We start from the raw sequence: 24,414 nt of genomic DNA, 5'->3' as shown, positions 1-24,414 counted from the left end.
GGCTCAGTGAACACATCCTGGACAGCGCATTACGACTGCTGGGATTCCAACTTTTCCGAGCAGACTGTACCACGGAGCTCTTGGGGGAAACGAAGGGAGGCGGAACATGCTTCTACAACAAAGGTTGATGTACAGATGTTACAGTGGTGAAGAAGTCGTGCAGACCTCACTTAGAGACTCTCATCATTAACTGTAAACCATTTTATTCACCACGGGAGTTTTCCTTGTCTGTTCTGCTCTGTGTTTACATTCCACCTCAGGCCTGTGTAACAGAGGTGTTACAACATCTGGCTGACCAAGTAACAGACGTGGAGAAAAAACATCCAGACCCCCTGCTCATCATCCTAGGGGATTCTAACAGAGCAAACCTCTCTCATGAACTTCCCAGATACAAACAGCATATAAAATGCCCCACCAGTGACTCCAACACACTGGACCACTGCTACATAGTTTTAAAAAGGCACCTATCACTCTGTCCCCTGTGCAGCTTTGGGGCTCTCTGATCACTGTCTGCTCCATTTCATCCCGACCTACAGGCAGAATTTAAAAACTTCTAAGCCTGTAGTAAAGACTGTAAGGAAGTAGACTGAGGAGTCAAAGCTTGAGCTACAGGTGTGCTTTTGAAGCTGCAGCCACACACCTCAACAAACTCACTAACACTGTGACATCTTCCATCAGTTTTTGTGAGTATATGTGTGTGCAGACCAAGACCTGCACATCTAACAACAGCAAACCTTGGTTCACTCCCAAACTCAGACGACTGCGCCAGGCCAAGGAGGAGGCCTGCAGGAGCAAGGATCGGGCCCTGTACAAGTAGGCCAGAAACAAGCTGACAAAAGAGATCAGGGTAGCCAAGAGGGGCTACAGTGAGAAGTTAAAAAACAGCTTCTCAGCCAACAACCCTAACCCTAACTCCAGTTTGGAGTGGCCTCCAGGACATTACCAACTACAGGAGACCATCCCCCCACCCTGTGGAAAACCTCAGACGAGCAGACGACCTGAACAGCTTCTACTGCAGGTTTGAAAAGGCCCTTTCCACACCTCTCAACCACACAAAAGGATTACCTGTACCCCCAGCTTCCCCCTCCCCCCTCTCCTCTGACCCCCCACCTGCAGTAAAGGTCTTTGAAGAGGATGTGTGTCGGCTCTTCCAGAGATAGAAGATACTGCCTGAGAGTCTGCTCTGACCAGCTGGCCCCTATCTTCACTCAGATCTTCAACTGATCACTGGAGCTGTGTGAAGTACCCTCCTGCTTCAAACGCTCCACCCAAGAAGCCCTCCATCACAGGATTAAATGACTACAGGCCCATCGCCCTGACATCTTTGGTCATGAAATCCTTTGAAAGACTGATGTTGCGCCACCTGAGGGGCATCACAGGCCCACTGCTGGACCCCCTGCAGTTTGCCTACCGGGCAAACAGGTTGGTGGATGATGCAGTCAACATGGAACTGCACTACATCCTGCACCACCCTGACTTAAGCAAGGATCTTGTTTGTGGACTTCAGCTTGGCATTCAACACCATCATCCTGGAAATTCTCCACCAGAAGCTCATCCAGCTCACAGTGCCTGCCTCCATCTGTCAGTGTATTACCAGCTTCTTGACTGTCAGGAGGCAGCATGTGAGGCTGGGGAGCATCACATCCAGCTCCCTGTCCAACAGCATTGGCGCCACCCAGGGGTGTGTACTCTCCCCACTGCTCTTCTGCCTGTACACCAACGACTGCACCTCAGGGGACCCTTCTGTGAAACTGAAGTTTGTGGACGACACCATGGTCATCGGTCTAATCCGGGACTGTGATGAGTCTGCATACAGACAGGAGGTGGAGCAGCTGGTCATCTGGAGTGGTCAAAACCACCTGGAGCTGAACCTGCTCAAGACTGTGGACATAACAGTGGACTTCAGGAGAAGCCCCCCGACACTGCCCCACCTCACCATCCTCAACAGCACAGTGTCTACTGTCGACACCTTCAGGTTTCTGGGTACCACAATCCCTCAGGACCTGAAGTGGACCTCCCATATAGACATTGTCCGGAAAAAGGCCCAGCAGAGGCTGTACTTCCTTCAACAGCTCAGGAAGCTCAACCTGCCTCAGGAACTGCTGATCACTTTCTACACAGCCATAATCCAGTCTGTTCTCTGCATATCCATCACCGTCTGGTTTGGATCTGCCACCAAACTGGACAGGAACAGACTGAAACGGACAATCAGGTGTGCAGAGAGGATTATTCGGACTGATCTTCCCTCCATCCAGGACCTGTACAGGTCAAGGGTCAGGAAACGGGCAGAAAACATCACTGTAGACCCCTCACACCCCTGACACAAACTGTTTAAACTCCTCCCCTCCAGTAGGTGCTACAGAGCGCTGTTCACCAAAACTACCTGTCACAAAGACAGGCTGTCACACTGATGAACTTCTAACAGTTACAGAGTGGCAGGACAAACAACAATTGCATCCTTGTATATTGTATATTTTTTTATATTTGATGGATATTTGCATACTTTTTGTATATTGTATATTTCTGTATATTCCACCTCTTGAATAAATTTTGAGTACTCAAATTCTTTGTATGTACACACGTACGTGGCAAATAAAGCTGATTCTGATTCTGATTCTGATATCATCCCCCTCCCCACTCCACATTTCCCCATCTCTCCAAGATAAGCGGAAAGCCCCCTTCCACCTTCCCCTGCATCCCGCCATCAACCACCATTGGCAAAAACAAACAAACAAAACAAAATAATAATAATAAATCGATACATAAATAAATAATAGATAATAAGTAATAATAATGAATAATACATCAAGATAAGAATAAGTAAAATAGAAAAAGATAACTGGGCATCACATCTATCTTATGTATGAGCTGAAGGTCCTAATTTTATAAGTAAGGGGTCTTAATTTTGTCTAAAATGTAGTTCCAACTCTCTATTGTCTGTTTCTTAGCACCATTTCATCTTGCTGTGGCAAGTTCAAGAAATACAACGTCAAGAACTTATTGTTTCCACTGGTTAAATGGAAGAGAGTGTGCCAGAAATTTCTTAGCTGCTTCCTGCCAGCCAGGAACGTCTGTGGATTGCGTTTAAAGTTAATGCATCATCGTCATTAGCGGCATCCTTTTTTGTACAGCAGGAAATATTTGTTTGAAATGTGTCAGACAGATATTTAGTAACCTGTTCCCAAAAAACATTTTGCTGTGGGGCACTCCCACATCATGTGCAGGAAGGTGCCAGTTACATTTAAAGGACAGAGTAAGCAATTTGGCGAGGTTGTTAGTTTCATTTCATAGCTTAGTTCTTAGCATAGTTTTTGTGGCATTAAGTAAGTTCTAAAGGAGAAATTGAGGTGGATCAGCTGATGGTTTGGGTTTTGGGATGCTATACTAATATTTTCCCAGACTTTTACCCAGTTGTGTTGTGTAAATTTATAAGTTTATTTACTTTATTAATCCCTGAGGAGAAATTCAATGTTTTCACTCTTGCTTGTCAATTACACACAGGTCTGAAAGACACACACATGCACAAACAGGACCTATACATGCACAAAGTGAAGAGATGTCAGAGTGAGGGGGCTGCCCTTTGGTGCCTTGCTCAAGGGTGCCTCGGCAGTGCCCAGGAGGTGAACTGGCACCTCTCCAGCCACCAGTCCACGCTTGGTCCGGACGGGGACTCGAACAGGCGACCCTCCGGTTCCCAACCCAAATCCCTATGGACTGAGCTACTGCCGCCCCCGTGCCATTCCAAGCTTGGGTTACAGGTAATGAAGGTAATGAAGACTGTATTCTTTGTAGTAAATCTTTTATATTATAGAAAAGTGCCATTTACGAAAAGCTGATATTTTTTAAATAAAAATAAATAAGGGGTGTCTGGGTGGAACTCCATAGGCCCACATAGCTGACCTAAATTGTAAGTATAGAAAAAAGAGGAATTGGGTAAGTTGTAAGCATCTTTCAAATCTGAAAAAGTTCTTAAACCTTTAGCATCCATGACATTCCCTAATGTATGTAAACCAGAACTGGACTACTGGAGAGCTATAAAACTGAAGCCTCCCTTACGTAATGAGGGATTATGAAATAATGGACTCTGGGCGTGCCACTTACTGTCCCAGTTATGTAGTTTTTCGTATTTTCGCCTGATTGATATTGCATGGACAATTATTGGGCCAAAACGAGATCTGCACCATTTCAAAGAAATGTCTATGAAAAGTAAGTCCTGTAAGAGGATGGGTGCAACCATATTTCTCTCCATGTTTATCCAGGGAACATCAGAATCTAAATCAGACCAACTTAGTAAAGGACGAAATGACAGGGCTTGAAAATACAATTTTGGAAGAGCAAGTCTGCCAGATTGTTTTCCATTCTGCAGTGTAGAGACTTTTTTTTTTACAAGCTTGCTTACCTTTCCATATAAATTTTGATATGTTTCTATGTAATTTCTCCCAGTAACCACAGGGTGGAGCAATAGCAATTCTTCCAGAGAAGGAGGCAGGTATATTACACCATCTATTGAGGTTATCTATGATTGATATAAGATTCTATTGTAATTTACAGATACACTTTTTTCAATAGAGGGGAATATCTCTATGCCCAAAAATTTAATATGAGATAAAATAGGGATTTCATGAGTGAGAGTACATTTGGATGGAGTTTTAAGGTACTTTAAAGATGATTTGGACCAGTTTCTTTTATAACTTGAGACTGAGCTAAAATTGTTAAAAATACCAAGGAGGTTTGGGAGAGAATGAGAGATATCTTCTAAATATAATGAAATGTCATCAGCATAAAGAGAAATATGATAATTGGTAGAATTAACAGTGTAGGAGCCATTTATGTTTATTGTTGGCAGGTTATTTAGTTTATTTAGATATTTTTTGTTGCATTATTTGGACACTTGGTGGCGGTAATTAGACACAGGTTGTAGATGTAGAGGGCATAGGTGACAGGAAGAGGTAGGCACAGGAAGGGGGAGGGCACACAGTTCTCACCAGACCAGGGGTGCATCCCAGGTCTCTTAAAATTACTGCTAACCACCTAACCTAGCCACCTAACCTAACTGTTTAGTCCCTCCCACTTAGGAAAACATTTAAGGAGTCAGGAGTTAGGAGTGAGGAGTGAGGATTGCTGATAAGAGACATGAGACGGCCTTACTCTGAAGCATCACGTGAAGCGACGTCCTGTCCTGATGACGGCGGCACAGCTGGATCTGCTGCATAGCGGAGCCAACATTTGGCTTACATCCCAAGTCCCATTATATTCGCTGATCAAAGCCGTAAGCCCAATATCACAAATCACAATTTGCCTCACAGGGCTTTACAGCATACGACATCCCTCTGTCCTTAGGACCCTCACAGCTGATCAGGAAAAACTCCGCAAAAAACCCCTTTAATGGGGGAAAAAATGGTAGAAAGCTCAGGAAGAGCACGAGGAGGGATCCCTCGTCAAGGACAGACAGACGTGCAATAGATGTCGTACAGAACAGATCAGCATAATAAATTAACAGTAATGAGAGAGAGAGAGAGAGACAGACAGACAGAGAGAGACAGAGAGAGATGCAGGACAGACGGTAATGACAGTAGCTTACAACAACATTAATGAAAGTAATAATAATAATTAATATTAATATTAATAATTACCTACAGCCTATTAAACATTATTCTACTCACATGACATGCAGGACAATCAATGATGGGCAAATGTGTTAGTGTATGTGTTTGTGTATGTGTGTGCGTGCTGTTAGCCTATATCACTCGAGCAGCTGCACATTTAACAGCCACACATCACCGACAGTCCGCTGAACAACGCAAGGGGTTGTGAATGAAATAAACTTAATTACAACATGACAGTCTTGCACGAAATATCATTAACGTTACTCTTTGTAGTCACGTAGGCATGTGAATTACAGCGTTTCATTGCAAAGAATGCATGTAACGGGTACACTTGCGCTGTTTCTCCGCCATCTCATTCAAATGAGCCAGACGTAGGGGACAGGTATTTATACGTCACGGCCTCAAGCTGAAAAAGACTTCCTCTTAGGAACCTCTTGTGTTACCTTACTCATCGCACCTAACAGATTCCTCCTAACGCCTAACGCTAACTCCTTACTGGCAGGAATAAGAGACATGAGACGGCCTTAAAGATGGTGGACCTTGAACGACTTCCGGTTCAAGTAAGGAGTTAGCAGTATAAAATAAGAGACTTGGGACGCACCCAGCAAACAAACCAGGCAGACAGACGACTAAGACATAGATATACAACTCGCTGTAGGAAAACCCCGGTATGTTCCTCATTTGCTTTCTTCAAATAAACCATCAACTGCAAGCAGACTGACTGGAAATTCTGTTTTTGGGTCTGCGTCGGTTCACTCTTGCTCCACCTGTGCAGTAATGGCAATAACTGGACACTGGGACTTTGAAAAATTGTCATGACAATAATGTGAGAACTGTGTGAAGATTGAGCTTGTGGATCATCCAAACCCAATAAGGATTGTTTTCACTGGAAAAGCATTGTTTCACTTCACAAACCTGATGCCACCACATCTGAATCAGCTTTACACTGACGCCACCTGCGCTAATCATCTGACTGAGACTGGAAACCCCGGAAGTCAGCAGACACGGAGAGCGGGTATGTGCAGCATTAAGCTTTATTGGAGAAGCTATATGAAATATAATGGAGTTGGTTGACTGAATGCTAAAATTCACAATAAATCAGCTGTTTCAAAAACTATGCTGTCTGTCAGCAAACGAACAAATGATCTAACTGGATCATGACAACAAGTCTTAAAGGGACAGTGAACAGTATGTTTGTTGTCAAGTATGCTCAGTCACAAGATGGCACTGTTGGAAAGGAATCTGAAAAGGAAAAAAGTTATTAAACACACTGCAAAAGGCTTGGAAATGTTTATTGAAAACTGTCAGAGGACAATAAACAGTTCATGTAAACAAGCTAAGAAATTGATGGAAATGCTGAAAGAGCTCATGAGATCAAAGGAAAATACAACTGAAGTTCAAAATAACTTGGTTAAATGAATCAAGCTCTGTGATGAAGCCAAGGAAAGCCACGAGTCATTGGTGAATTAACAACTGTCTGAAAATGAGCTTGACATGCAAAATCAGTGGTTTCAACCAAAAATGGAAACTTTTGATGGTTTTATTCAAGATGTGAAGGTGCGGTTACCTAAAGTTGAACAGCAAACTACACACTCCATTGCAGGAAGTGCCACACAACAGAATGTTGCAAACCTGGATGATGACATTGGACCTGATGACAGTGTTTCAAATGCATCAAAACCTAAATCACACCACAAATCACATTCTTAATATGCATTTTCAAAGTCCTCTGCTCGCATTCAAGCTCAGACAGAAAAGGCTGCTCTCATGGAACGGGTTGCCGCCCTGAATAAAAAGCATGAGCTTGAGATACAAGAAGAAGAATTAAAAAGGAGGAATGAACAACTGGTCGGCCACGATTTGTAAATATCTCTCTGCTCTCTGGCACCTTTCCCACTGCTCTCAAACATGCCATCGTTACTCCTTTGTTAAAAAAGAGCAACCTTGATCTATTTGTCACTGCCAACTATAGGTCTATTTCCAATCTTCCATTCCTGGGGAAAATTCGAGAAAAGGTTGTTTATCAGCAGTTGTATGAGCATCTGTCAGATAATAATTTATTTGATCTTTACCAGTCCGGTTTTAGAACTAATCACAGTACTGAAACAGCCCTTGTCCGTGTAGTTAATGATCTCAAAATTTATTCTGATAACCATAAAGTCTCTGTCCCTGTCCTGCTCAATCTCAGTGCCGCTTTTGACACAGTCGACCATGCTATTCTGCTTAGTCGCTTCGAAAATTGTCTTGGTTTCAAAGGCACCGTTCTACACTGGCTTTCTTCCTACCTTACAGGTAGATCTTTTTCTGTTTCAATTAGAGATTGTCTTTCAGATGAGGTCAGAGTTTTATATGGAGTGCCTCAAGGGTCTATCGTTGGCCCTCTTCTTTTTAACTTATACATGCACCCACTTGGTTCCATAATCCGTCAATACAATATATCATATCATTCCTATGCCGACGACACCCAGCTATACATATCTGTCTCTGCTAAGCATCTTAGTCCTGTAAATGACCTCATCCAGTGCATCAGTGATGTTAGTTGCTGGATGACTAAAAACTTCTTACAACTTCATGATGACAAAACTGAAATTCTTCTCGTTGGTTCAAAAGCTTTAAGGCAGCAGATTAGTTCCCTACTGATCCCTCTGTCTGTGAAACCTAGTGTGCATGTCAAGAATCTAGGTGTTATTATTGACACTCATCTTTATTTTCAGAAGCATATTTCCTCCATATCCAAGACTGCATTCTATGATCTTAACTAAAGTTAGATCATTTATATCCCTCTCAGATGCTGAAAAGTTGGTGCATGCTTTCATTTGTAGCATGCTGGACTACTGTAATGGACTGTTTGCAGGAATAACAAAATAGGCACTTTACAGGCTCCAGCTTGTTCAGAATGCTGGAGCTAGAGTGATAACCAGGACCAAAAAATATGAGCACATCACTCACTCAATCACCATTTTAATTTCTCTTCACTGGCTTCCCATGAAGCAAAGAACTGATTTTAAGATTTTGCTTATATGTACGTATGTATGTACGTATATATATATATATATATATATATATATATATATATATATACAATACAGGCCAAAAGTTTGGACACACCTTCTCATTCAATGCGTTTTCTTTATTTTCATGACTATTTAAATTGTAGATTCTCACTGAAGGCATCAAAACTATGAATGAACACATGTGGAGTTATGTACTTAACAAAAAAAGGTGAAATAACTGAAAACATGTTTTATATTCTAGTTTCTTCAAAATAGCCACCCTTTGCTCTGATTACTGCTTTGCACACTCTTGGCATTCTCTCGATGAGCTTCAAGAGGTAGTCACCTGAAATGGTTTCCACTTCACAGGTGTGCCTTATCAGGGTTAATTAGTGGAATTTCTTGCTTTATCAATGGGGTTGGGACCATCAGTTGTGTTGTGCAGAAGTCAGGTTAATACACAGCCGACAGCCCTATTGGACAACTGTTAAAATGTTAAGAGGAGACTGCGCGAATCAGGCCTTCATGGTCAAATAGCTGCTAGGAAACCACTGCTAAGGAGAGGCAACAAGCAGAAGAGATTTGTTTGGGCCAAGAAACACAAGGAATGGACATTAGACCAGTGGAAATCTGTGCTTTGGTCTGATGAGTCCAAATTTGAGATCTTTGGTTCCAACCGCCGTGTCTTTGTGAGACGCAGAAAAGGTGAACGGATGGATTCCACATGCCTGGTTCCCACTGTGAAGCATGGAGGAGGAGGTGTGATGGTGTGGGGGTGTTTTGCTGGTGACACTGTTGGGGATTTATTCAAAATTGAAGGCACACTGAACCAGCATGGCTACCACAGCATCCTGCAGCGACATGCCATCCCATCCGGTTTGCGTTTAGTTGGACGATCATTTATTTTTCAACAGGACAATGAAATATATACTTACCCATGTTTAAAATGACCTGTTGAAGTGAAAAAACGAGTACTGATGGGAACAGACGAGTGGAGTCGATGTTTAACCGGCGCAGAGAGCGTAAGAGAAATACACGTACATTCGCAGGACTTCCGCGGCACTAACACGCTCAGTGTGTCCTTTGCGTTAATTATAACAGCCAACTTATTGAAAAATGTCGGGTTTAAATCGGGCTCGGGCCCATAATTACAGTTAATTGGACGGGCCGGGCTGGTCCCGGACATAACGTGCACAGGCTCGGGCCAGGTCGGGCTGAATTTTTTGGGCCCGATCTAAGCTCTACTCTGTGCTGGTTATCGGGACCTCCATGGTCCATGGTCGGCCGCACCTTCTGCCACCCTGGTGCCCGTGTCAGTGACGTTGCATCCTCCGCCCTCAATCTGACTGCACGGCACAGCTCGGCGTCCATGCTGGTCCTGGAGGCCGGTATCAGCGACCTCAGGAACCAGCAGTCAGAGGTCCTCAAGCAGGACTTCGTCTCCCTGGTGGACCGCCTGCTGGACACGGGGAAGCGGCTAATTATTTCTGGCCCGCTTCCCCCATCTTGTTATGGTGACGTCACCACCAGCCGACTTCGTTAGCTGCACCTGTGGCTGAAGGGACACTGCTTGTCCAAAAGTATCCCTTTTGTGGACAAATTTACAGCTTTTTTAAACAGACCCCACCTTTTTTTACACGGGACGGCTTCCACCCAAACCAGGAGGGATCACGGCTTTTATCAGTTAACACTGACCTGACCGTCCGATCCTGCACCACAGCCACCTCCTGACTCACTGTTCACACATGCAGACCCTCCACCCCTCACCCACCTCCACCCTCCTCCGCTACACGTTGCACCACACACACTTCTCCCTCAGTAGCACCTTCTCTACAACCGGAAACACAGGATATTCACACCATAAAGACCATCATTACACTTAGAAAGTTGAAACCAGGGATGTTTTTAGACCTAACCATGTTTTTAACATCCTTTTGAAGCATCATGATGAGCACACGTTCAGCATAAACATTAAAATGGCAGTGCTGAACGTGCGCTCCCTTTTAAACAAATCTTTTAACATAAATGATTTAATTTTAGACAATAACCTCGACAGTATTCTCCTTACAGAGACATGGCTTGGCACCGACGCACCTGCTGTTCTCACTGAGGCTTCCCCACCAAATTTTAACTTTTTATATTCTATTAGGGGAGGTAAAAGAGGAGGCGGAACTGCATCAATAACAAAAACCATAATGTCGTCAAATGAAGTTACTTTGGGTCCATGTCATTGGTTCGACAGCCCATTGGTTCGATATCCCATTAGTCCGACTGTCCGTGGTGCTGAACGGCTCGCGGCGGGCGTATGGCGGGCATACCACAAGTTAGGACTAAAACAAACGGGGGGCGGCATTTAGTTATTATGGCCCCCAATTGTGGAACAGCCTGCTGGAGAACATCAGGGGGGTATTCCATCAAGCAGGTTAAAGGCAAATGCAGGCTTAAATGGCCATGTCTGGCTAATGTGAGCCAGAGTTCTATTCCATCAAAGTGGCTAAGATTGGCCTCACATTGATAACCATGGAAACCATGGTTCTGGCTAAGCCTGATACATCAAGCTAAACTCCAGTTTCTGTTCCATCAACCTGAGCCACAACTCCTTTCCATCAAGGTGGTTAACCTGAATCCCAGCCTAGTAACCATGGTAACTTATGCTACCAGGCAATCCTGGTCTTTAGCAGGATTAAGGTGAGGATTAGCTCCATCTATGATCAAAAAATGTTCAATAGACAAGAACAGACACCTAAAAGACAGTTCTGCCAGTGCTTTTACACACTCACAACTGTCATGTAATGATAAAATAATATGTAGATCATAAAATATATATAACATAATTAATAAAAAAAATAACTATTAAAAAACAATAGTAAGTAGTAATAAAAATAAGATAATTTAAAAAAAAACACTTACAACAGTAAAGCCAAAATCAATTTAATAAAAACAGAACTATAATAAAATGAAACTGAGGCATTAATAAAAAGATTGTACATGAATATGTGATTATCCTCCCATCCCCACCCCACTCTGTTCCCAGTTGGCTAGCAAATTCACAGCCAATTAAGGTCAACTGACAACGGCCAGAGAAGGAGAGGGACACGCCCAGAGACAGAGCAAGAGAGAGTAAATTAGGAAATAATGGCATGCCCCTTCATCGAGGATCCTGTTGATGAGGAGGCCCCCATTGTTCAGTGGGCCTTCCAACCACAACTAGGCCCAAGGGTCTTCCAGGACAGGACCAACCCATTGATACAGACGGACTCCTATCTGTGGGAGAGGTACCGGTTCAGCAGGCAAAGCATAGTGTATCTATGCAGTTTGCTGGAACCACACATTATAAAGATCACATGCCACAGCCAGTCTCTGTCCACTGTGCAGTCAGTCTGTATTGCACTGAGGTTCTTTGCTAGCAGTACATTCCTGCATAGTGTTGGTGATGCTGAGAGGCTAAGTAAGACAACTGTTTGCAGAGAGGTAAAAAAGGTGTATTTTCTATTCATTTTGATTATTTCTAGCATCACCATACATCATGCATAGGGCTTCAGATGATTACATTAACATATGGTTATCTTTTATATTTATGATTATTTATATCTACCATTGACCATGACACAAAGCAACCACATTAAAATGGGACACACAGCATTGTGGTTTGTCAGTTCCTCATCCTATAGCACATTCTATACATTTAAGGGGATTTTCCTTACTTTGATATAATAAGGGATAGAGCTTACAATTGACTCCCAAATGATGAGAAATAGATCATTGACTCACTATCACCTGCATTCACTTAATAGTTTTCCTCATCTCCACTGAATTGATGGATTTGCTAAATGGAATTTTCTTCAATCAATAGATAATTATAATGTGATTATTTCCTATAAACTGATCATTTTGGAAATGTCATAATCTACAATCAATTATGTCATAAATGTGATGATTCACATAAAATAGTTTGATTAAATGCATCATCTGAAATTTACATAGGAATCAGTAGATAAATGTGATAAATAGTCTGTCACTAATATTAATTCACACATTTGGTGAATTTCATTGGGCATACTTGAATTGTTAGATTTAATAGGTGTTCTTATCTACATATATTTTGTCCCTTTGATGCGGGATTTATATAACATGATATAATGCTGAAATGCTGAATTTTCTTTGTCACTTGCGCATTAAGCCTGTCGGCAATATTCCGTCACGCCACCTGCCTTGCTTTATTAATTTCTGCAGTATTGCCTTTTTCGTAATTATCTCCTTATAGTCCTCATATACTTCCATAAGGAGTGTTTGCTCCGCCGTAGAAAAATCCTCCGCTCGCTCCTTTCCTTTGCTTTTTTGACATTTTACAACATTTTCGGCACTCGACTAGTGTGGTCTTTTTTTTTCCCTGGGCGCGTGCATGAGTTGAGGCTTAACAGGTGAGGCTTGAATTAGCGTCAGTTGGAGCCAGCTGATGTAACTTGATGGAACGAGTTGGAGCTAGATTGGGAGTTGGCGTTTAGTCAGACTTCAAGATTACACCTTAGTCTGGATATTCTTAGCTACGTTGATGGAATACCCCCCAGGGCTGCAGAGACTGTTGATGTTTTTAAAAAGAGGCTCAAGACTCATCTTTTTAATCAGGCTTTTAATCTATCTATTTGTTTTTTGCTTTTGTTTTTTTAAATGCTCTTACCCTTCCTCTTTTTACATTCTTATCTCATTTAACCTTTATCTTTTGTTATTTTAGTTAGCCTATAGGTTTTAGTTTTGATGCATTTTATGTCTCTGTTTTAGATCATTCTTACCTAGCTACTAACTCAATTTTATGAGCTAAATAGCTTTTTGTTTATTTGGTTCTTTTTATACCTTTTATCCTATCTTACTGTTTTAGTCCCTCAGCTTTTAGCTCCAGTGTTTCCTCATGGGGGCCTACCACACTGAGAGTTGTTCCTGGTCTACCGATGCGGGTGCCGTCCCGTGGACAGCTCTGACCTGGGTGGCTGAAGGGCACTGCACCTTGGTGTGGAGCCTGTCTGCCCGGGTCGGGGTGATCTCTACGGCGGCGCTCCCTGTGGCCGTGGTCCGTGGGCCCTCTCGGTGTAGACGGCCCCCAGAGGTGGCTTTTTCCTTGCCTCGGGTCTCAGTGCTCGGCCATGTCTCTTTAGTGATAGCTAGTGTGTGTGCGTGTGTGTGTGTGTGTATGAGGGGTCAAACGTTTCACCCAACCACACTACAACGCGTCACTTGCGCCTACTTAGGACACATCAGATCTAATCAAACCACGTGAGCGCACGCCTACATTTTACATAGAGTTGCTATGGAGACACGGGTGTTACACACACGTCCGCTACATGATGCGCAGCCGTTGTGCGCTCCACTCACACAACGCGCTCACACGTCTTATCAGTACGCGTGCACAGCGCGTTACAAACGCTACACATACACTACACCTGCGTGTGCGAGTGAAAGTTTGCATAGTACACATCATTAACACCTGAACGCGTCAAATTATGCAAACTGTCTGTCTCCATAGTTTACATGTGCAGGCAGGTGTGTGTGTGCTTCGCAAGAGTGGAATGAATAAATGAATCAAGTCGCAGCAGACATACGCGTGCATATACACACGCATGATTTTTTTTAATCTTTATTTTATCCTCACAAAACAGAGCTACTGACCACCCTCGATGTCTGGCTGTGGTTTAAAAATATTTAACTAAGATAATATATAGGCTACAACAGCCTAATTGTGAATATATAGCCTATTATTGAATTGAATCCTAAATGCTGCAAACCTCCATCTATATGTTTACATTTTTTTCGCATTTTGCCCTTTTGCGAATTTGACTGTTTATGGAAACAGCTTTTCAGACATCCTTAAATCTTAAAAGATTTAGTCCCCCTCTCCCATTCCTAGTAGTGGTAGCTATATCCCACACTCTTTCCAACGGGAGGGGCTAGCGGCCATTAGTACTTGGCAGCAGTAGCAGCTGTGGCTGGACCCGGCTGCCCACATCGCGCATATCGCGGGCATAGACGTCGCAGGGGGTGCAGCCGCCCTCCCATCCATCCCCCCCGCACCCCATCAGCCTAAAAAAGCTTAAAAAAAAAGAATCTGAATTTAAACTCAATTTGTCTGACTTACATATTTCATATCATTAATGCATAGATCTATGCTTTTGATGCAGCCTGCCTGACTACATGCAGAGGCTGTGCTCAGAGGTGAAGCGGCGTTTTGATCAGGAGGGACTCGCGTAGCTGCAGGGTGAGAGCAGGCAGTTCTTGAAGCGGCTCAGGGGAAACGAGTGGATGTGGGTTCCCCGGAACTGACCCCCTTTCCACGAGAACGGCTAATAGAGCTTAGATCTGGCCCAAAAAAATCCAGCCCGACTTGACCCAAGCCCGTGCACGTTATGTCTGGGACCAGTCTGGAATTGGCCCGGCCCATCCAATTAACTGTAATTATGGGCCCGAGCCCGATTTCAACCTGACATTTTTCAATAAGCTGGCTGTTATAATTAACGCAAAGGACGCACTGAGCACGTTAGTGCCGCAGAAGTCCTGCGAGTGTACGCGCATTTCTCCTACGCTCTCTGCGCCGGTTAAACATCGACTCCACTCGTCTATTAAACCACAATTCTTGTTATTTGAATGGCGCAACACGGAAGCATGATTATGTAATAAAACAGGTGTTTATTTTAGGATACAGGTGGTGAAGGGCTGTGCGTGCACAATGTCCCAACAAGGGACAGTCCTCCATTCCGAAACCCCCCCACTCCGAAATTGATTTTCAATTTTCAATTTCCATATCGAGTTTCCTGCATCAAACACTGCCGCCCACTCTCGGTCACTCGCACAATTCTGAAATTTGTTGTACTACAAAAGCTTGAAATGAACGTTCAACTCCTTGTTTTTTATTGAAAATGTCACTGTCTTCATTTATTATGTATAATTTCTCTAACAGCAAACACATTTAAAGGAGACGCTTGTCAAGTCTTTGTACGCGCACTGTCTGTGGTGCTGAAATCCCAGCTGCAGCCGCCGCTGCTGCTGACAGCAGACCAGGGGAGAAAAAAAGACATTTCTTTGCTCTGTGCTTTTAGAAAATAGTCCCACTGTGTTTGCCAGGGCATATCAGGCTGTGTGATTATGCACAAAGATTGGTTAAGGCATTGGAGCAATTTCATACAATTTTGGACATTTAACATGATAAACTAATTTCAATTCAACATGGCAATTTGCTTAGAAGATTCAGCTGAAGCATAATGAGTGTTATATGTCATTAAGTTGAAGTATTTGCTTGTTTTGTGGTTAATTATGCACATGATGCGTTTGACCCCATCATGCGGCCCGTTCGTCCGTGCAGACAGGGTTATATTGTTCCTTAAATGGCTTGATTTAGTTATCAAAGTTTCATCCCCCCAGCTTGCTGTGCTAATCAGACGTGTGTGCGTAGACACGTCGTCTGATCACAGGGGTCAAAAGTGTCAGCTGTTGAAGCAACAACGCGTCGTGTTACGGACATGTGGCACGTAGCATTGCTATGCTAACTAGCTTGCTATGCTAATCAGACGTGCATGCGTAGACACGTCATGTAATCAGAGGGGTCAAAAGTGTCAACTGTTCAAGCAACAACGTGTCGTGTTACGGACATGTGACACATATATACGTGTCACATGTCCGTAACACGACACGTATATATATATATATGTATATATATATATATATATATATATATATATATACACACATATATCTATACATATATCTTTTTATTTCATTTCCTTGTTCAGGCACTATTTAAAAAAAAAAAAAAATGCTACAGTAGCCTAATTAAGTAGTAAGTAAACAATAATGACCCCAGGGGGGTCTGAGGACTCAAACTCACCATCCATGGCACATAGTTTGATCGCATATGAATTAATGTATTAATTAAATATCGCCCTTAAATAATGATATATTAAGTGGGTTAAGTCATAGTGACCTAACCATTAATTAATTAGGCTAATGGTGTGGACCATTAATTAATGATGAGTTAATGGTGAATTAATGTATTAAATGTATAAATGTGAGTTAGGCCTACCTCAATATCTTAAATCAAATTGTTCACGCTATGAGGCTGATGTGGGCAATTGCTCATGAAATAGCTTTCACTGCAAGATAGGGGGGACACTGAAAGAAACTTGAAGATTTGAACTTTCCATAGCTGTGAGTTGCTTGTTGGAGCGACATCCCAGTGCTGAGAAATACAGCATTAAATTAACGTAACGGAAATCGTCTGCACACACATTTGCCTACACAGGCTAGCCTATTTGTTTACATAACTTATGAACTCGTTTGCACAGATATGAAACAAATGGAGGAAGAACTGAAGCAGCTTTGTGATGATGCTACTCAACAATTTTCACACGTTATAAGGACAGATCAAACTCATTCTGCAAAGTAGCCTATGGTTTACTAATTTCCCATTTAACTGTTATCACAGACTTGTCTCTCCGTTGTATAAATCAAAAAAGTTCATATCACTTTGTGACTTGCTGCATATCATAAATAAACAGCCCTCAACCAAAGTATTTTTGAGAGATTTGGCTTTTAATCAACAGCACACTGATACTGACATATTCCAGACAACCTCAGTTATACATTTACATTAACTGGAAAGTGATTTGACTTACTACAAAAAATACATAGTCAATAATAAAGGTGGTGATGTTCATTTTAAAGATATACATTTAACTTATCCAACAAAAGAAATTCTTAAAATGTACAGACCTCTGTCTGAATCCTGTGTATTCTGCAAACTGACACAGAAACTATTGTTCATTTATTTTATGAATGTATTTATGTTCAATTATTTTGGATTGATGTTGACAATTTGATTCTTTCTGTGGGGTTAAGATTAATTTGCTAAAAAAAAGAAAAAAGAAAAAAAGGACATTACTTTTTACTTGGAGAAAAACAATATGGACAGAAGACATCTTTTATTTTTAAACCATCGTATTTTAGGTGGAAAGTTTCATATCCACAAAAGCAAGTGGACAGAAAGGAAACCCAATATACACCAGTGTTGACGCACCGTTTGGTTCTGTTAAAGGACGCGTGGCTCCTCCTGTGGCTGGCGTGCTCTCGTCCTCCGTCGTCGTAAAAAACACCAATATATTTCAAAATTCACAAAATCAGCCGTCCACAAGGCAAGGCAGGCAAGGCAATTTTATTTATATAGCACCATTCATACACAAGGCAATTCAATGTGCTTTACAAAGGAAATATGTTAAGATAAAACATTAAAGAAACAATAGATCATTAAAAACAAACGCTACAAGCAAGAAAAACAGTGCAGAAAATGCATTTAAAAAGCAAACATAAAGCAAAAGCAACAGCAGACAAATATAAAAACAATAGCTACAGATTATCCTAACAATAAGTTACATATCTAGTTCACTGGTAAGCTGCAGTAAATAGTAATGTTTTAAGCCCTGATTTAAATGAGTTGACAGTTTCAGCCGACCTCAGATATTCTGGAAGTTTGTTCCACAGGCAAGGAGCATAGAAACTAAAGGCTGCTTCACCTTGTTTGGTTATGATCCTGGGAACACTGAGTAAACCTGTTCCAGATGATCTGAGGGGTCTGGATGCTTCATAACGTACAAGTATATCAGAGATGTATTTAGGCCCGAGACCATTTAGTGCTTTATAGACAAGTAACAAGATTTTAAAGTCTATCCTTTCATACACAGGAAGCCAGTGCAGTGATTTAAGCACTGGTGTAATGTGCTCCACTCTCTTGGTGTTGGTGAGGACTCTGGCAGCAGCGTTCTGGACGAGCTGTAGTTGTCTGATTGATTTTTTACTCAGGCCTGTAAAGACACCGTTACAATAGTCCAGCCTGCTGAAAATGAAAGCATGAACAAGTTTTTCTGTATCTTGTTTAGACAGAAATTCTTTTATTCTTGCTATGTTTTTAAGGTGGTAGTAGGCTGATTTAGTAATTGTCTTAATGTGACTATTGAAATTTAGGTCTGAGTCCACAACTACACCAAGATTTCTGGCTTGATTTGTAGGTTTTAGTGTCATGGCATCAAGGTGAGCACTGACTATTGATCTTTGTTCTTTGGGGCCAAAAACAACTATCTCAGTTTTTTCTGTGTTTAGTTGTAGAAAATTCTGGCACATCCACGTATTGATTTCGTCAGTGCACTTATTTAGTAGATATAGGGGACTGTAGTCATCTGGTGACACTGTTATGTAAAGTTGTGTGTCATCTGCATAAGTATGGTAGGAGATGTTATGATATTCCATAATCTGAGCAAGAGGGAGCATATAGATATTGAACAGAAGAGGCCCAAGAATGGACCCTTGAGGAACTCCACATGTAATCTTTGTTTGCACAGATTCATAATTGCCAAGTGACACAAAGAAATCCCTGTCTTGTAAATAAGATTTAAACCAATTTAGCACAGTGCCAGAAAGTCCCACAAACTTTTCTAGTCTGTCGAGCAGTACGTTATGGTCAACTGTGTCGAATGCAGCACTGAGGTCTAGTAATACCAGAACCGAAATCTTTGATGCATCACTGCTCAGATGAATGTCATTTAAAACTTTTACAAGTGCAGTCTCTGTGCTGTGATGTGCTCGAAATCCAGACTGAAAGGCATCAAAGATATTGTTTTGCTCCAAGAAGGTGTTAAGTTGCTGAAAAACAACCTTTTCAATGATCTTTCCTAAAAATGGTAGGTTTGATATGGGCCTGTGGTTATTTATTATGGTTTCTAACTATGTCTGTCAAAGTAGCATAATTTAATGGGTGAAAAAGTGCCAAATTAACTGGAGTAGTCTTATGAGGCACAGGTGAAATAGCCACTGTGTTGGAGTTACAGACTGTCTGTCTTATCTTTAAAATCTTGTCTGTGAAAAAAGAAGCAAAGTCATTGCATGCCTTGGTGGATAGCAGTTCAGGAGGGATTGACGCTGATGGGTTTGTCAGTCTGTCAACAACAGTAAATAAAGTCCGTGCATTGTTGTTATTTTTGTTGATAATCTCAGAGAAAAAGGACTGCCGCGCCCTTTTTAGCTCCAAGCTATAGATGTGCAGACTTTCCTTATAGATGTCATAATGAACCTGGAGTTTGGTTTTTCGCCACCTGCGTTCTGCTTTTCTGCATTCTCTTTTTTGAGCTTTTACCTGTGTGGTGTTCCTCCATGGTGGTTTTTTCTTACCAGAGACAACTTTGACCTTCATGGGGGCTATATTGTCCATAATATTCATAGCTTTAGAGCTGAAACTATGAACCAGATCATTGACAGAGACTGAGGGCAGAGCTGGTGTGGGTATAAAATCCTGGGTGAATAGTGTACAGGTGTTTTCGTTGATATAGTGTTTTCTGATTACCTCTGTTGTAATTTTACTGGTGTCAGAGGAGATGGCCATTTTAAAGAAAACACAGTAATGATCAGAAAAGGCAACATCAGTCACCACAACCTTAGAAATGTTGAGCCCTTTGGAGATAATTAGATCTAAAATATGTCTCTTATTGTGTGTTGGCTCTGTTACATGCTGGGAAAGTTCAAAGTTGTCCAGGATGTAGAAAAGTTCTTTCGCACTGCCATCTTTGGGATTATCAATATGAATATTAAAATCACCCACTATAACAACACAGTCAAAATCAATACAGACAACAGACAATAGTTTAGAAAAGTCATCAACAAAGTGTGCACTATATTTTGGAGGCCTGTAAATGGTTACTAATACTGCTTGACAGGAGGATCTCAACTGCAGTGCAACATATTCAGAAGACTCAAACTTCCCACATGACAACTGTTTGCACTGGTAAACATCCTTAAATAAAGTGGCTACTCCACCTCCTTTCCTGAGTTCTCTAACTGAGCTGATAAAATGGAAGTTTTGCTGCATTGTTGTTTTCATTTAACCAAGTTTCAGTTAAAAACATAAAATCAAGGTTGATAATGAAATCATTAATTAATAGTGACTTGCCAGCCAGAGATCTGATATTTAATAAAGTTAGTTTAGTGTACTAACATTGTCTGACACAGTCTGTGGCTGACGCATAACTGGAGTCAGATTAGATGGAGTAGCTGTGCGCTTCGAGTACACATTGTTTTTCCTGATGCTAGTCAAAACAGGAATGACAGACCTTGGAGATGACTCTGGCTGATGCTTTTCAATTTCAAGATGTGTTTGACCATGCCACCGGCTATTTAAGATTGCCGTATGTTTAAGGAAGCGGCATGGGGTCTGACTCATCTCTGACAGGCACCTGAGTGATGACGTCTAGGGCTACTATTTAAGAGTTCATCAAGTTGACTGAGCTTTAGTGTGGCAGCTTTAACTAACTCCTTGATTGGTGAGCGTGGTGGAGGGGGGGTTGACGCTGGCTCTGTGGTGATTGTGGTGGTGGTGGTGGGGAGGGTCGACGTTGGCTCCTTAGTGTTTGCGCCGGTGCTGGGGGGGGGGGGGGGGCGATGCTGGCTCCTTGGTGGTTGTGGTGAAGGGCAGGAGGGGGGTTGTTGGATCCCTGACTGGGACAGGGACATCCTCTGAATGCCTTGGGTGATGTGGAGCAAAGGGTCAGGTGAAGGGGGAGAGATGCAGGCTGTCTGTCTCTGTACCACATACTTGTCCTTGGCTCTTATCTGTCCATTCTTGTTTTGGTATGGCCTTCCAAGAGCATGACGTAGGTTGGCCCCGAGTAGTCTGCATCCAGTGATGTTCGGATGAATCCCATCACGCTGAAAGCGATCCTTACAGTTCCAAAAGATGTTAAAATTGTCAATGAACTTTATCCCATGAGTGAAGCATGCCAATGTCAGCCATGTATTCAGGGCAAGGAGTCTGGTAAAAGACTCGATTCCTTTCCCCAGGGTTGGAATGGGGCCAGAAATGAACACATTTTGTGACTGACAGTCACTCAGTTTCTCCAGGAGCAGGGAAGAGTCTTTTTTCAGGATCTCAGAGCCAGTTTTTCCTCGTAGAATGTCAAAAGACCCAGCATGGATGATGATCCTCATGTTGCTGGGGTGTGAAGAGAGGATCACTGGCAACAGCTCGGTTAGCTCCCTGACAGACGTGTCAGACACTGTTAGATTTTCAGTCTTTGCCATTCTTACATGCTTGGTTATTGAGTCTCCGATCAGGATGGTATCTGGCTGATCAGGTGTGGTGTTAGCGATACTTCTCCTGGCCCTTGGCTTCTCAGGTGTGGAGTTAGCATAGTTTTTTCTGGCCCTGGGTCTAGCAGTGGTTTTGGGGCTATTGCTTGCATTTTGGATAGCCTTGGCCTGCCTGGGTTCAGTGTAGTTGGTGTTGTCACATATTTCATTTGGAGCTAGTGCATCATACCTGTTGTGTAGAGAGAGTTCAAGTGGAGGGGTGAGCGCTGGGGCTCTCTTGACTTATTTCCTGCTGGATTTGCCTTTGCATCTAGTGACATCAGACCAAGTTGATGCTTTTGGTCGAGCACCAGTCCTGTGCCAGTAGGAAGGGTCGTTAGGAAAGGCCAGTTTGGGAGCCTCTGCAGCTGATCCAGTGGTGTTAGGACATATCCATGGGATTGTGTCAGCCAAGTCAGCGATGGTATGCTCCACATTTGTTGTATTTCCATATACACCAGTCTGTCCATCAGCCCCTTGTATGTTAGCTGCCACAGAGTCAATGAATTGCTCACTCTCACGAATTTGCTGTAGCGTTTCATTCTTCATTTGAAGCTGCCTTATCGTCTCAGTTAGTTGCTCACACTCTGTGCAGCTCACAGATTTTGCCATCTTGTCCTTGTCCTAATCACAGGTTTCCAGTCACAGACACAGCAAAAGGTTTGCACTGTGCCTCAGCCCTGCTCACACAGTACTAAAGTGGTGAAAAAGTGGTGAAAATATGGCAGTAGTCCTCTGTATCTTTCACAAATTAAAGTCCCAATGCTTGATAAGTATCCAGGATCTACTTTCTGTAGCTTTTAGCAGAAAAAAACAAGCATATCCACAAAAGAATGTAAGCAAAGCGGAGCGCAAGCAGCAGAGCGTCTGCACTCATATGGCTTTTGAGCAGATATGTCAATCCATTTATTTTACTGCTACTACTGCTTGGAGTTCACAAAATTCAACAAAAAGAGCACTGTCATCACACAGTCCATGCCACGGTCAAAAACAATAGACCTCCAGTATGCGCCACACCTGTGTCAATTAGTGTGGCCTTTAAATAAACAGGTATATTATTGTCACAGCACCACCCAGCGGCTGCTGATCGAAATGGCTCCAACAACCAGTTAAAATATGAACTGACCAATATGAAAGCCATCAGGACGTTGAATGTTTATGAAGCCTTAAAATCTTCTCTATAACTTGAATGTACTCACGACTTTGTATATTTGTTTTTATTTATTTACATTCATGTTCATGAATTAAAATAAAATTGGAGGGAAAAAAACAGTTACACAATAATGAAAAGATATCCCGGCTGCCAGCATTTTCTGGTGAGATAGGCTATGTTAAACAGAAAGTAGTGGGGAAATGTCTGGAGGAACTCTAGAGGAAAGAGAAGTTGCAGAAGAGCGGGCTTCATTATTGAGCAGCTACAGTGGCAGTGGAATTAATGTAAGTGCATTTTCTAGAAAATAGCTTTTTTTTAAATAAGAAAAGTCAAATATGAGGTATTTTCTCATATTTGACTTTTTAAGAAGGCTCTTATTTTTTTCTTATTCTTATTCTTTCTTATTTTTTTCTTATTCTCAAATGAAATTTAGTGTGTGACATTCTGAGGTGGTCTACTATCAATCTGAAGTGAAACCATCCTCTGGAAACGTGAGATGTCATTTTTATTCAAAATAAAAATGAAATCTCTATACAGTCTGGTATTATGGCACTGACTCACAAACCCCAGACTTCACCTTGTGGCAGGAACAGGCAACAACACACAGCACCCCAACTGCTGTGGAAATAAGTAGGTATAATAAATAATATAACAATTTCATGAGACAGAATTTGTTCCCCTTGATATAAAGCTGCAAGTATCCTATTATTATAGGCTAACAAATGATCTGTTGTAGAAGTGTTAAAAATAGTGGCTGAACAAGGAAATAAAATAGATAGATAGATAGATAGATAGATAGACAGATAGACAGATAGATAGATAGAAACTGTGTAAATATATATAGCATAGCATAGCATAGCATATTATATATATATATATATACAGTACAGGCCAAAAGTCTGGACACACCTTCTCATTCAATGCGTTTTCTTTATTTTCATGACTATTTACATTGTAGATTCTCACTGAAGGCATCAAAACTATGAATGAACACATGTGGAGTTATGTACTTAACAAAAAAAGGTGAAATAACTGAAAACATGTTTTATATTCTAGTTTCTTCAAAATAGCCACCCTTTGCTCTGATTACTGCTTTGCACACTCTTGGCATTCTCTCCATGAGCTTCAAGAGGTAGTCACCTGAAATGGTTTTCCAACAGTCTTGAAGGAGTTCCCAGAGGTGTTTAGCACTTGTTGGCCCCTTTGCCTTCACTCTGCGGTCCAGCTCACCCCAAACCATCTCGATTGGGTTCAGGTCCGGTGACTGTGGAGGCCAGGTCATCTGCCGCAGCACTCCATCACTCTCCTTCTTGGTCAAATAGCCCTTACACAGCCTGGAGGTGTGTTTGGGGTCATTGTCCTGTTGAAAAATAAATGATCGTCTAACTAAGCAAACCGGATGGGATGGCATGTCACTGCAGGATGCTGTGGTAGCCATGCTGGTTCAGTGTGCCTTCAATTTTGAATAAATCCCCAACAGTGTCACCAGCAAAACACCCCCACACCATCACAC

The 24,414-nt window shown here is 42.1% G+C and overlaps 1 protein-coding gene across 4 annotated transcripts in view; it reads left to right on the top strand.

Moving 5' to 3' along the window:
• Window positions 1-24,414, top strand: part of LOC125885805 (uncharacterized) — a 65,203-nt gene that overhangs the window by 12,641 nt on the left and 28,148 nt on the right. Inside the window, exon 2 of one of the 4 annotated variants that reach the window (XR_007448942.1) lies at window positions 3,502-3,758. The exons of 2 other annotated variants lie outside the window; for them this stretch is intronic. The gene's annotated coding sequence lies outside the window, so the exon portion shown is untranslated. Of the gene's footprint in view, window positions 1-3,501; window positions 3,768-24,414 lie in introns of all 4 variants that reach the window. One more of the 4 variants, XR_007448940.1, reaches the window with a different exon arrangement.

The sequence above is a fragment of the Epinephelus fuscoguttatus genome, linkage group LG1 (assembly GCF_011397635.1).
Source record: "Epinephelus fuscoguttatus linkage group LG1, E.fuscoguttatus.final_Chr_v1".
In the NCBI taxonomy this organism is placed as follows: Eukaryota; Metazoa; Chordata; class Actinopteri; order Perciformes; family Serranidae; genus Epinephelus; species Epinephelus fuscoguttatus.
Note: the sequence above shows the minus strand (reverse complement) of the source record. Positions and strands in the feature narration are given on the sequence as shown.